This window comes from Pleurodeles waltl, chromosome 8 (assembly GCF_031143425.1).
Source record: "Pleurodeles waltl isolate 20211129_DDA chromosome 8, aPleWal1.hap1.20221129, whole genome shotgun sequence".
NCBI lineage: Eukaryota > Metazoa > Chordata > Amphibia > Caudata > Salamandridae > Pleurodeles > Pleurodeles waltl.
The window spans coordinates 116,592,571-116,604,758 of record NC_090447.1 but is presented as its reverse complement, the minus strand read 5'-3'; the positions used below and the strand labels follow the sequence as shown (position 1 = coordinate 116,604,758).

The 12,188-nt window shown below is 47.9% G+C and overlaps 1 protein-coding gene across 1 annotated transcript in view; it reads left to right on the top strand.

Annotated features, from left to right (window-relative positions):
• The first annotated feature begins 2,486 nt into the window (after positions 1-2,486).
• WNT11 (Wnt family member 11) overlaps positions 2,487-12,188 on the top strand; it is a 185,261-nt gene continuing 175,559 nt past the window's right edge. Inside the window, exon 1 of the mRNA XM_069203881.1 lies at positions 2,487-4,162. The gene's annotated coding sequence lies outside the window, so the exon portion shown is untranslated. The remainder of the gene's footprint in view (positions 4,163-12,188) is intronic.

Below are 12,188 nucleotides of genomic sequence, written 5' to 3'. Positions count from 1 at the left end.
TTGTGGGCCTAACATTGCATCTGAGATATGTTGTTTCACATTTAACAATGTATGGGCTTAAAAATTCTAAAATGCTAATCTTTTTAGCGAAAACTCATATATAGGAATGGTTTGTTAGTATAGCACTCTGTTGCTTATTTTACTGGGCCTACCCTGTGCTGTGTGCTTTGTAATGTTGTCACAAAAGATGTAATTGTATCAGAAATCAGATGTATTTAACTTGATATTGTTACTTGTTTTAAAGTGACCTGAGTGATGTTTTTAATAGAAGTAAAGCTATTTAACCTGCTTTGTTTGCTTTTGTATCTTTCTGGTTGAATAATCGCCTCTGTGTTTTTTTTGTTTACTTTATTTTGTGCTGGGTATTTAGGGAACTCACATGCCAACATTTGGAAACAGGGAGAGTTTTTAAAAAATCAGGAGAATTTGTTTTTCTTATTGGTTTACATTGAAGTGGAGGCAGCTTTAAACAGGACACAGATAAAATAAAGTCATTCTGGCTTAAAGTCTTGTGAATTTCCTGCATGAACTGGGTGTATTAGCATGTATGGGGAAACCATCTTATTCCAGTATTGTCTAGGACAATTTAGCTCAGAATTGTACTCATGTACTACTCTGGGAATAGTTAACAGTCTACCTTTTCCACCCAGTGTGACTAAAATAATGCATTTCCACTTCACAGACTTTAAAATATAAGTACTAATTTTCGTAATGTTAACCCGTGTTTTTATTGTTGCACTGATACCTGTGCTCTGAGAAGTTGAGACTTACAAAGTCACTTCGAAGATCCCAAAGACTTGGTGGTCAGTTGATCTCACTTCCTGTGATGTCACTTCCTGTGATGTCAAGTCCTGTGCAAATTAGAAGGACTTCGCACTTTTCCTCAGTGCTTAATTTGCAAAAGAAGAGTGCTGGTACCCAAAGCTCAGCTCAGAAGACAGCAGCCAATGCTATTAAATGTCAACATGCCGAATACCACAGCTGTGTAATATGTAATATATCTCCTGCCTCTTTAATCCACTCTCAGACTCTCCTTTCCTCTTTATCAGAGGGTCAGTGGCCCCATCACCAACTAGGCTCAAATTAAGCACTGCTTTTCCTTTCTGCCTGGGAACCCAAAACCATTGAACTTGCCTCGCGCTCTTTCAACAAAACAGTCCCAGCACAGCAAAATGCACCAACATTCAAAGAACAAACACCTGTGCTCTTTCACTCCCTGGCATCCGTGGCCATTTAATTGATAACTGAGAAGGAGATGTGGACTACTGGCCTCTTTGTCGCACCTCGGTTTCCACTCGCCGATTTCCAACTTGACCAAACTGTGTGATCCTGAGCTCATTGCAGTCCCTCTCCTTCGCCTTCGCTCCCTCTTCTGCCACATTAGGAACATTTACAGACAAAGGGAATGTCACTGTTATGCTCTGTACTTGAACATGTGTTTTCTGTATGGTGTATTTTTAAAGCGCGTCCCTGACCCTGGTGTGCATGGGAACGCTTTAAAGCTTGTTAATGGAGAACAAAAAAAGTAACCAGTTAGGAAAGGCGAGGCCACGTGAATACCAGAGGGGAGTTCGGTGGAATGTGAGAGGAGAGTGACGAGGGGAATAGCACAGCAAGGAAGCCACGGCCCCTGGCGCAAAGCAAGAAAAAATGTCCCCTTGACTGCTTTTGGGGAAATAAAACACCGCATTTATCATGGTTCAGTGGACCTCTAGGGTCTTTGGGCCTCGGTGCCACTGCACCTGTTGCATCAAAGGTAGCGACGGGATGCACCCCTGCCTAGGGTGAGCAGGCTTCCCGGATTTGCAGGGACAGTCCCGGTTTTTCGTCAATTGTCGGATAGATTTCGGGACATTTAGCGCATACCCCGGTTTTTAAAGAGGGATTACCAAAAAAAACGGTGGGAGGTGTTTGTTTATGTTATACAACAGGAGATAGTTAGCAGTTGTTATAAGAAAAGTGATTTCATTAACAGGCATGATACTGGCTTTAGAAATTGCGTTTTATTTATGTTCTTAGTGCCTCTGCTGTAACTCTAAACTGATGAGCGCTGTCATTCTGCTCTCTTGGTTGAAATAAAATGGCACTCCTTTTTCCATTGTTTTGAAACGTCCCGGTTCTTTACTTCAACATTCTAGACACCCTGGCATTTACTGGGAGAGACCCTTGGGTGCGGAGACCCTTCACGGGCGGGATTGCGGGACGGAGAGTCCTTCGGTGGAGTCCAGCAGCAGCCTGCCCGTGGGGGCATCCCTTGTGGTGCCCACTACCTGCCCCTGCCTTGTTTCCCTTTCACATGGAGGGTGAGGGACACGCTGAGGGTAGAACTGCGGGGCTCTCCGTCTGAATACATCAAACGCGTATTTGTCCTGTTTGAAGCCCCGAATCCGCCGCGCTTTGTTATGCTAATGAGCTCTGACATCACCGCTGAGATCAAAGTCCCCCGGAGCGAATATAAGCCCGTTCCGTCAGGAGGGCGGGAGGAGGAGAGACCGGGGGCGTGGAAGAGGGCACAGCAGCCTGGACCTGGCAGTGACACCGAGGAGCAGCTCTGCAAACACACAGAGCGTGCACCAGCAGCACATCTCCACTGTGGGGACAGCAGCACCCTGGCAGAGACCAGCCCTCCAAACTGTGGAGAGAGCGGCGTGGTGGGCAGAGACAGACCAGCACTCCACACTGTGGAGAGAGCAACACGGTGGGCAGAGACAGACCAGCACTGTACACTGTAGAGAGAGCAGCCCTGTGGAGGAAATCACACACTGGGCAGAGCCCAGCCCTCCAAACTGTGGAGAGAGCGGCGTGGTGGGCAGAGACAGACCAGCACTCCACACTGTAGGGAGAGCGGCACTGTGGAGAAAGCAGCACGCTGGGCAGAGACCAGCACCCCACACTGTGGAGAAAGCAGCGTGGTGGGCAGAGACTGCCACTTCGCCGTGGACAGAGTATCGCGCTGGCCAGAGAGTGGTACTCCACTGTGGAGAAAGCAGCAAGCTGGGCAGAGACAAACACTCACTCACTTTGGAGAAAGTAGTGCGCTGGGCAGAGAGTGGCACTCCACTGTGGAGAACGCAGCACGCTGGGCAGAAGCCAGCACTCTGTGGAGAAGGCACTCTGGGCAGAGGCCACCTCTTCACTGTGGAGAAAGTAGTGCACTGGGCAGAGACTAGCACTCCACTGTGAACACACAAGCCCTCAGGCACCCTGGAAGGTTCAGCACACATCCAGTACATCATTCTGGGCGGAGGCCAGCACACCTCCACGGTGAGCACACAAGCCCTCCAGGACGGATTAACACACATCTGCTTTAGCAGCGCCTTATCCCACTAAGGCTCACCAGCCCACCTCCACTGTGGATAGCGCACGAATCTGGGCAGAGGCCAGCTCACCAACACACCTCTGCTGTGGAGAAAGGAGGCCGCGCCGGTGTGGACGGAGTTACAACCGGGCAGACTCCCACGCCTCCAATGGGAGCAGAATAGGCCCTCTCTACCCCGGACGAACCGGCATACTTCTACTGAGGGCAGAATAGTCCAGCGCCAAACTAGGGAGACGAGGACGGCGAGCCAACATCTACTGTGGTTAGAACAGCACAGTGTGCCAACGTTCACGTGTGCGTAAAGCAACGCACCTGCACCGATTGCTGTAGAGCTGCTGACGGGAGATCGCACCACATTGAGCCGATAAGGGGTCCCGACACAGAGCTGCGCACGGATCACCACAGCGCCACTGCGAACGGATCACCCCCAGGCGTAAGTGGCACAGCTCCCACCGCAGGGCAGGCCACCCCACCACCAGCCGCACACAGTTCTACCCACACCGACCTGCAGGCAGCTGCCTCTGCATCCGGCCGCACGGAGACCTCTTCCAGGGGAGATATCTGACGCACCAAGACCAGACATCTGATCGCATCCAGGCTCTGTCAGATCAGCCCAGGCACAGCTGGAGAGAGAGGTCTGTCCTCGCCCAGCTGCGCGGCTATCTGCTTACACCCTCGGCGGGGAGATCTGCGTCTGGAGCATCCGTGCGCCCCGCAGCAGGTTGAGGGAGCGGTGCGCCTTGGACTGGGCTCCCCCTCACCCCGCACACACTCGGATTAGTTACTTTGTGAGCTGAGAAGGTGCGAGCTCAGGGGGGAAGAACCGTCTCTGGAGGCCTGAAGGTAAGGCGCCTGGGAAGAGCTGAGAGGGTGGACGGAGTGGTTGGGAGTGGTCGTGGGGTTCAGCTTCAGAACCCTCTCCGGTGCGTGTCTGGGTTCCAAAGGGATGGGGCACGGCGCAAGGTTCAGGGATGACTTGGGGGCTAGAGCGGAGGGAAACGCGGACTAGCGACTGAGTTGCGAACTATTGGACAGAAGTCCTGGAATCTACCCCATGCCTGTACTATTTCAACAAAATATCACACGTTTCCTTGACCCCGTCGGTCAAAGTTGAGAGCAGGGGACATGCGTAAGTAGGCTCAGGTGAAAGCTCCTCGATGCGAAGTTTACAGCGCTGCAGCAGAGGTTGTCACATGCGCTCGCTCCCCTCGCGCCGGAGCGGACGTGCCTTTGCGATCAGTGCCAGTGTGTGGGCAGATTGTTCCTTTGCAGGGACAAAGCATGTGTGTGGGCTGTACCGCTCTAACGCAGCTTCTGCCAGGATGGAAGCTGTGCCAGCGCGCGTCCAGTGCCAGTCAGAGCGAGGCATGCCAGTGTGGAAGCAGTGCTAGCACAGGGCACATGTGCTGGCAGTAAGAGCCTATGCGAGGGCAGTAGAAATGTGCTAGGCTTCGCAGTGTACGGAAAGTGTGAGGCTGTGTCTATCGTGTGGGCACAGAGAACCAATCTGCCGGAAGTGCCAGTATATGGGTAAATGGCACCTTGCGGGTAGTGCCAGGCTGGGACCTTTGAGAGGAGAAGCCCAGTGTAGCAGCCCTGGTGTAAGGCGAGCGTTGGGTCTGTTCTAACTTGAGTTTAAGGGCTCTGTGAGGGCAGTGCCACTGTGCGATGCCACTGACTGTGCGCGTGCGCTCTGGGCACGTGTGTCTTTACCTGAGTGCAGGCAGAGTGGCACGTGCCCGTGGGCCTCGCGCTCACGGTCAGGACATTGGCCCTCTGCCCTCCAGCAGCTCCCAGGGGTGGTTGCGGGGCAGGGCTGCACCTACACGCTCGGGGAGGGTGGTACTTGGCAAACCAGCCACATGTACCGCTTGGGGCCGCGATGGAGGAGCGGGAGTGTGGTGAATGAACGTTACTACTTTACAGTGTGTGGGGGGTGACGGGGTAGCACATGTCGGGCATGCATACACTACTTAAATGTGTTGCCCTCACTGCGGCTCACCCGCTTTCTCAGTGCCAAGAAGCCCAGTGGCGAGCTAGCGCTTTACGAAATTCCATTTGAGCACAGTTCCAAGCTTTGCCCTCCCTGCCTTGTGAGGTGTCTGTTTTTCGCGGCGAGGCGTTTTAATGTGTTGAAGAGTTCAGAGGGTCGAAAAGGAAGAGGGTCTCCACCTGTTGTGACGCCCCCTTGTGACTTCCGAGTCCACAACCTGCCCTGGATCGTTCTGTTCAGGGCAGTCTACGAAGAGAGCTAACAACCCCCCCAGTCCCCACCGCAGTCGGCACCACGGGAGCTGGGTAACAGGAAGGACTTTAAACTGATAACCAGCGCCGCGAAGCTTTTGAAACAGAGCCACGTTCCAGAGCGCTTTAGCCTTCCCTGCTGGAGGTCTACAGGTAGAAGGAGTCCAGACTTAGAGTCAGTTCATCCAACACAAGTATCGCAGGTCATTAATTTCAAATCGTATATTAACTAGGGTGACCAGAACTTGAGAACAAAAAAACGGGACATTTTGCAAAAATAGAAGAAGGACTACAATTTTACGTCAAGGAGCACCCCTGAATGACAACTCTCATCAATTTAAGAACACAGAAGAGGCACTAGGAAAATAAATATTAAGTAATTTTCAAAACCAGCATCATACCTGTTAATTACATTGCTTACTTATAACATCTGCTAACTACCACCTCTTTAGAACAACAAAAAAAGTGCCTTTCACTGTTTTCAGTCGCCCCCTCTAAAAACCGGGACATAAGCCAAATTTGCCAAAATCTGCCGGGACAGCAAGTGAAAAACCGGGACTGTCCCGGCAAATCCGGTACGCATGGTCATCCTAAATTATTAACGTGCTTTATAAAAAAGTTTCGACTCTACCAGGTTGTGGCAGGCTAGCGCCTAGAGTGGATTTGGTTGACAAGCTCGACTCCGTGATTTCTTCGTGCACAGGTTTAGCAGGCTCTCTTGTACATATCAACTCGCAGATAGCGGGCTTTGACTTCTAGGCGGTACTTTCTTTGAGGAAGCCGGCCAGGGTGTCTGCGCCTGGAAAGCCCGAGGCTGTACCTCCAGGGAGAGCTGAGACTGGCCAGTGTTCGATGAAACGGGACAAATCAGACTTGTTCAGGAAGTGAGGAAAGACTGACCCAAGGAAAGGAGGACAGACTCCAGCAGGTAGGAGGAAGCCCAGGAGGGAGGTAAAGAGTGAACGGCAGGCTTGGCGCAAGAGAAAGCAGGGCATTTGGAAGGGAGATTAAACTTGGCAAAGCCACCACAGACACACGCCTCTAGACGGGGTACAAATCGTGAACCTGAACAGGAGCAGAGGTGGCTGTTCAGGTAGCTCAGTGGGTTAGGCACTTGCTGCTCAGATCGTTTGCAACTATCAGGTCACCAGCAGGTCCTCGCCATGACCAACCACCCTTTCATCCTTCCAAGGCCAACGCACTGAGTACCATTTAACTGGAAAATGTCAGCACCTGTTGTATACAGGGTTTAGAAGCTAGCGCACCAGTACTACGCGCTATGTAGCACACCGCATACGTTGTTCATGTAACAGGGGTGGAATCTCCCCCCTTCTGCCTGTATTAGTTTCTCCCTCCCTTTAAATTGCCCAGTCGGTAACTCATTTGCCCCCGCTCCCCCTGTCACTTATCCGGACACACTGCACCTCCCATCACTGCTACCCTACAACATCACTTTAATATTTCATTTTCACGCTTTAACTGACTGTTCAAAAACACGCTTTGTCCATACACATTCCTCCGAGAGCGCTCCCCCTCTTTCTAAGCGCACTTCTTTTCCGCCTAGACTCTTTCCTTCAACCTCGGGTTCACGGAATGTGTGTCATAGTGAGATAGTGTTTAACAAGTCCAGAAGTGTGTGTGTGTGCTACACAACTGGACAATCACCGAGGCCCTTCCCACGAGAAGGAAGCTCAGTGAAATATTCCCTCATATGTTAAGATGGGTGTATGTGTAGGCAATCTGCAAGCAAACGATTCGGCCATTCATCCTTCTGAAGTAGATGCACTGAATAGTACTAACACGTACTGTTTACAGTGCCACAAACTAGCAGAGCCTCTTAGTTCGCAATCAGCATAAAAGCAAGTTATCTGGTTTAAGAGTTGTAATATTTAACCCAGTCAGGCAGGTCTATATACAAAGAATTGTCCAGGCAATGATCGTCAGACTTTTTACTGTGGCCTCCGCCCCTTTGTGTAAAGCAGTTTCACTCTGCCCCTCCCTACCTCCCCCCCCTCCCAGTATCACAGTTATTCCATAAAAGGTAAATAGCGCACGCTAATTGCACTGAGAAGATGCTTTCTGACATACCTTGATTAAGATGTTCTGCGTTAGTACTTTTCCTGCCTACATTAGATATGAGCAAGGTAAACCAAAGCAAGTCATACATTTGAGGAGAGAATTTTCCAGACGAGTGTTCTATCATCTTCTAAAATAAATCCTCTGTGTGAAATTGAAACATAGTGGCAATCAGGTGAATCAAAACGTGTAAAGGACTTAAGAGGGCTTCAAAGAAATTCTGACAAACATTGATTATTTCTGCCTTATATTTCGTCTCGTCATCCTTTGCTGGCAATCGATTTCACACGTATCCTGTTTTTTTTTCTTAGCGAAAAACACCTTGCTAATTGGGATTTTTAACCTATCCTTACAATTTATAAAATAAAACTACAAGTCCCAAAATGCAGTGTTCTGTTGGCTAAAATATGAGGACTGGATGAACATCTTTACAATAGAAATTAGGCCAGAAAGCAGCTGTGACATATTTAGCAACTTGAACATTGCTTTCATGTTATCCCCTTTAAAAGTGCAGTTACAAAAATGATTGCAAACATGCCACTGGGAGATGTGTCTCCCTACGAGTGTCAACGGCGTGACCCTTTAAAACAAATGAGGTCACGGGGTTATTTGGAGGCCCCCCTCCTGACACCTACTCCCACCATTGGCATGCCTGAGAAGAGCTACGGATTGCTCATTACAGAGTGTCTGACCTCATTACCAACTCTTCGGAGCGCTATGGGGTGGATTATATTCTAGCTGCCTTGACTATATGTACATATATGACATCAAGAACCAGCAAGGTACTTGCACATCACTCGACTAGCATATAATCTACCGGACGAAACTGGCTGAACCAGGTAGTGGCTGCATTTGGGGTGCAGGGTGTAGGGTTGGGGAGTAGAGACCTGCCACCCTCGCCAAACGCAAAGGTGTTCTTTTCAGCCCCAGAAGGATGAGAATCAGAGTAGGCGCCTGTATTCGAACCTGTAACCTGCACATAACACACAGGTCCGTGCTGCACTATCTATCTATCTATCTATCTATCTATCTATCTATCTATCTATCTATCTATCTATCTATCTATCTATCTATCTATCTATCTATCTATCTATCTATCTAGCAAACCTAACCAAAAGGCAGTGGAGCACTGTACAGGGTACAACACCATCGAAAACAAACAGCTGAGGCTGAAGTATATAGATTTAGCTGGTGCAGTTTTACACCATTTGCACTCCTCCGCAGTGTGGAAAAGATCCATTGTTTGTGGGAAGAGAGGTTTGCACCAGCACTAATAGTGCACTCGCAGTGCACACCAGCCACACCCCCATAGTGTATGGAATCAGTTAGTTACCCCCTCTTGGACGGACTTAAGTAGCCTTTAATCAGTAACTGATCGGTGCCTCTAGTCTGAGAAGATTAGTGGAAACAAGATAGTTGCTGCCACTGGTCGCACTGGTCGTCGAGGTGGCGCGAGTGTACAATGGACCTTACTGGAATCTAGTGAAATCGACCAGTTTGGCCTCCAGATGGGCAGTAAAAGCCAGCTTTAATCGGGGTACAAGGGCCTCTCCCGGCCCTGGGCCTCAGCAGCACTGCACCTGTGACTGCTATGACCTTGTCTGTCCATAAGTGACTGCAGTATCGCCGGACACTTGTGCGCTCTGTGTAGACCCGCCCGGAGCGGTAGAATTGTCTGTCCCCAGTGCTTGGACACCAAGGTTTAATGCATCGAGGCGCTCACCGCAGTCCACCTCTTGAAGAAAGGCCAGAGCCCCAGGCGTAAACTTTGTGGAGGTTTATGAGACGTACAGCGATTCGAAGAAGGAACATTTGGAGTGACTTCTCACTGGAAGTGTTTCGCTTCACGTGGAGTTATGGCTCAGTGACTTAACGCTCGCTCCCGACGCGTGAGGTGATTTGTAGTTTCAAAGAGCGAGTCTTGCCTTCCGTCTTTCCGAAGTCAGTAAATAAAATGCCATAACATTGAGAAATGGTAATATCGGTTATTCACAGGGCTTAGAAGAAGCCGAGATGAGGTATGCAGCGCTATATAAAATCAAATTATTGTGAAGCGCTTGTTCTGCTGAATGGCTGATTGTAAGCTCTCATTACACGTGGGTGAATCCTATCCAGTGCGGTTGGGGTATCAGCAGGTAAAATAACTCTTGTGAGATTCTAATGCTCTGGGCCCGAGAAGGCTGTGAAGGTGGGGAGTGCGTGTCTTCATTTTGATGCCCTGGTCCCCAGGGAGCCACGGTGGTTCTTCCTGGTGGAGAGAATGATCTGGATGAGGAGGGAGCAGTGCTTGGCATGGGGCGGTGATTGTCAGTGTAAGACCACCTGCACTCACTTTTTGGAGCATAAATTATTTTTGTTAATTAAAATTTCCACCAGAGCAAGAGAGAGAACAAAACACAAAAGGGGGAACGGAGGAGGCAGAGAAAGATAGAAAAACAGTGACAAAGAAAGGAAGGATGAATAAAAAACATACCCGAGTGAGATAAAGAAGCTGGGAGTGTCTGGTGGTGGATGAAAGAGGCATGAGGAGGAATCAAGACTGTTGTGTGTTGGAACAATGCAGGCATTTACGACTCACGTGGCCCGAACCACGAATGCATCTCTACAACGCATTCCTTTACCACGCAAGTCATTACAACGACTTGCCTTGGGGAAAGCACTGGAGTTTGGAAGAGTATAATTTACTATTCCAACTCCAGTCAGCGCCACAGTAGGGAAAGTGTTGGACATAAAGTCCAACATCAGTCCAACAACACTTTCCCTAAAGCAAGTTGTTGTAATGACTTACGTGGTTAAGCAATGCGCTGTAAAGACGTATTCGTGGTTCGGGCTGCACTTTAAAGGCACAGCGTGGTTCGAGCCGCGTTGTTAAGGCTGTTTCCCATCAGGACCTCGGTATCCAACATTTTACATTACCAGCTGTAAGGCTTCTGGCAAAACTTTGGCCCCCCAGGACTTGTTCTTCTACAAATTAAACACCGAGAGGGAGACGTTGTCCTCTTCTGACATCTGCCATTCTATGTAGATTCCTAGATACCTCTGGTTTGCTCCTACTTTAACATGGGCAGTTCATGTAAAACATGCTTAACAGTGTGGAATGCTACCTAAAGCAAGGTAGCTCGGTGGCTTGAGCACATGCTGCAGAGACCTGAGTCTTTTAACATAGTGGTGATTTCTTCGGGACAGCATTACACACAAAGACACTTCCAAGCACTAAGAGGTTGAAGGTGTGTTTGTGTAGGAAGTGGGAGTAACTTTAGTAAAACACATTATATCTGTTCTTGGGGTGTGCTGTTTTAATGATTACTTTGAACGCTTAGGGTCACAGTTTTAAATATAATTGCACACAGCAGATGATTTCCCAGTAGCTCAGAGTTCATGATAGTAATGTTAGGTTTTAATGCATTTTCAAAATTTGAAACAGTGACTATATTTTCAACCAAGTACATTCATTTGGAAATCTGGGGTCTTATGTACGAAAAGGCCATTCACAAAAAGTGTTTACAAATTGCCTACTGTCTTTTTGTGAATGGAAAGAACTTTGTGATCCTAGTAATGTAAATTCTGAATCGTAGTGCATCGCAATCTGACTTACCTCATCAATATTCACGAGGTAGGTTGCAAATTGCAGATCACTGCGACTGGATGTCATCACAGGGATGGTGGCCTTTTGGGATCACTAGGCCACAATTTTGGTGATTTTCTTTAAACAAGGTAAACTTTTTTTTTATTTGAATGCAGTCCCTTCTTAAAAGAAAAGGTGTTGCATTTAAAAAGAAAAGTCTATTTTTCTCCGTTTATTAGTTGGCAGGGGTCTCCAAAGCCACTGCTTACTCCCCAACAAACTTTTTTTCATTTAGAGTCACAAAGTGGGAATGGTCAAGGGGGCGCTTTACCTTCTATGCATGTGTTACCACCCCAACGTAGTTGTCTTTAACTTTTCAATGTTTTAGGTCTGGAATTCTGTTGCAAATCATTGATACATGGGAAGGGCTGCCCAAAACACGGCCCTTTCAAATAGCAATTTATTATATGTTTCTAATCCAATTTTGCAGTTTAGCAACCTGTTACTAAATAAAAAATGGCTTAGTACATTAATAAATCTATTTTGTTGTTAGAAATCCTTTGAGTTAGTTGATCACAGGCTTGGTGACCATAACATGTTTTTTTCACATAAGACCTAGATTCCATAAATCGAGTTAATAATGATTTTTTTTTACTAGACATGTGCTTCTTGGTCATAACTTTGAGTCTATCTTTTAGAAAGAATATGATGATCGCCAGGTGGGAGCTATTTCAGTCACTCACTGACTTTTGAACCCTCACGTGAAATCTCCAGACAGACTCAATGATTTCTTTAGCTTCTGTGCTAGTCTTGACATTTTCTTAAAATTGATATATTTTCTATCAAAACTGTTTTTACTGTTTTTCTTCCATTTTATTTGGGTCTAATATATAAAATGACTTTAAACTATTCTAAGCTTGTTACGATGTATTTTATTCTTGTTGTTTTATTTACTAACAGTTTTGGAATATTATATTTTACGTA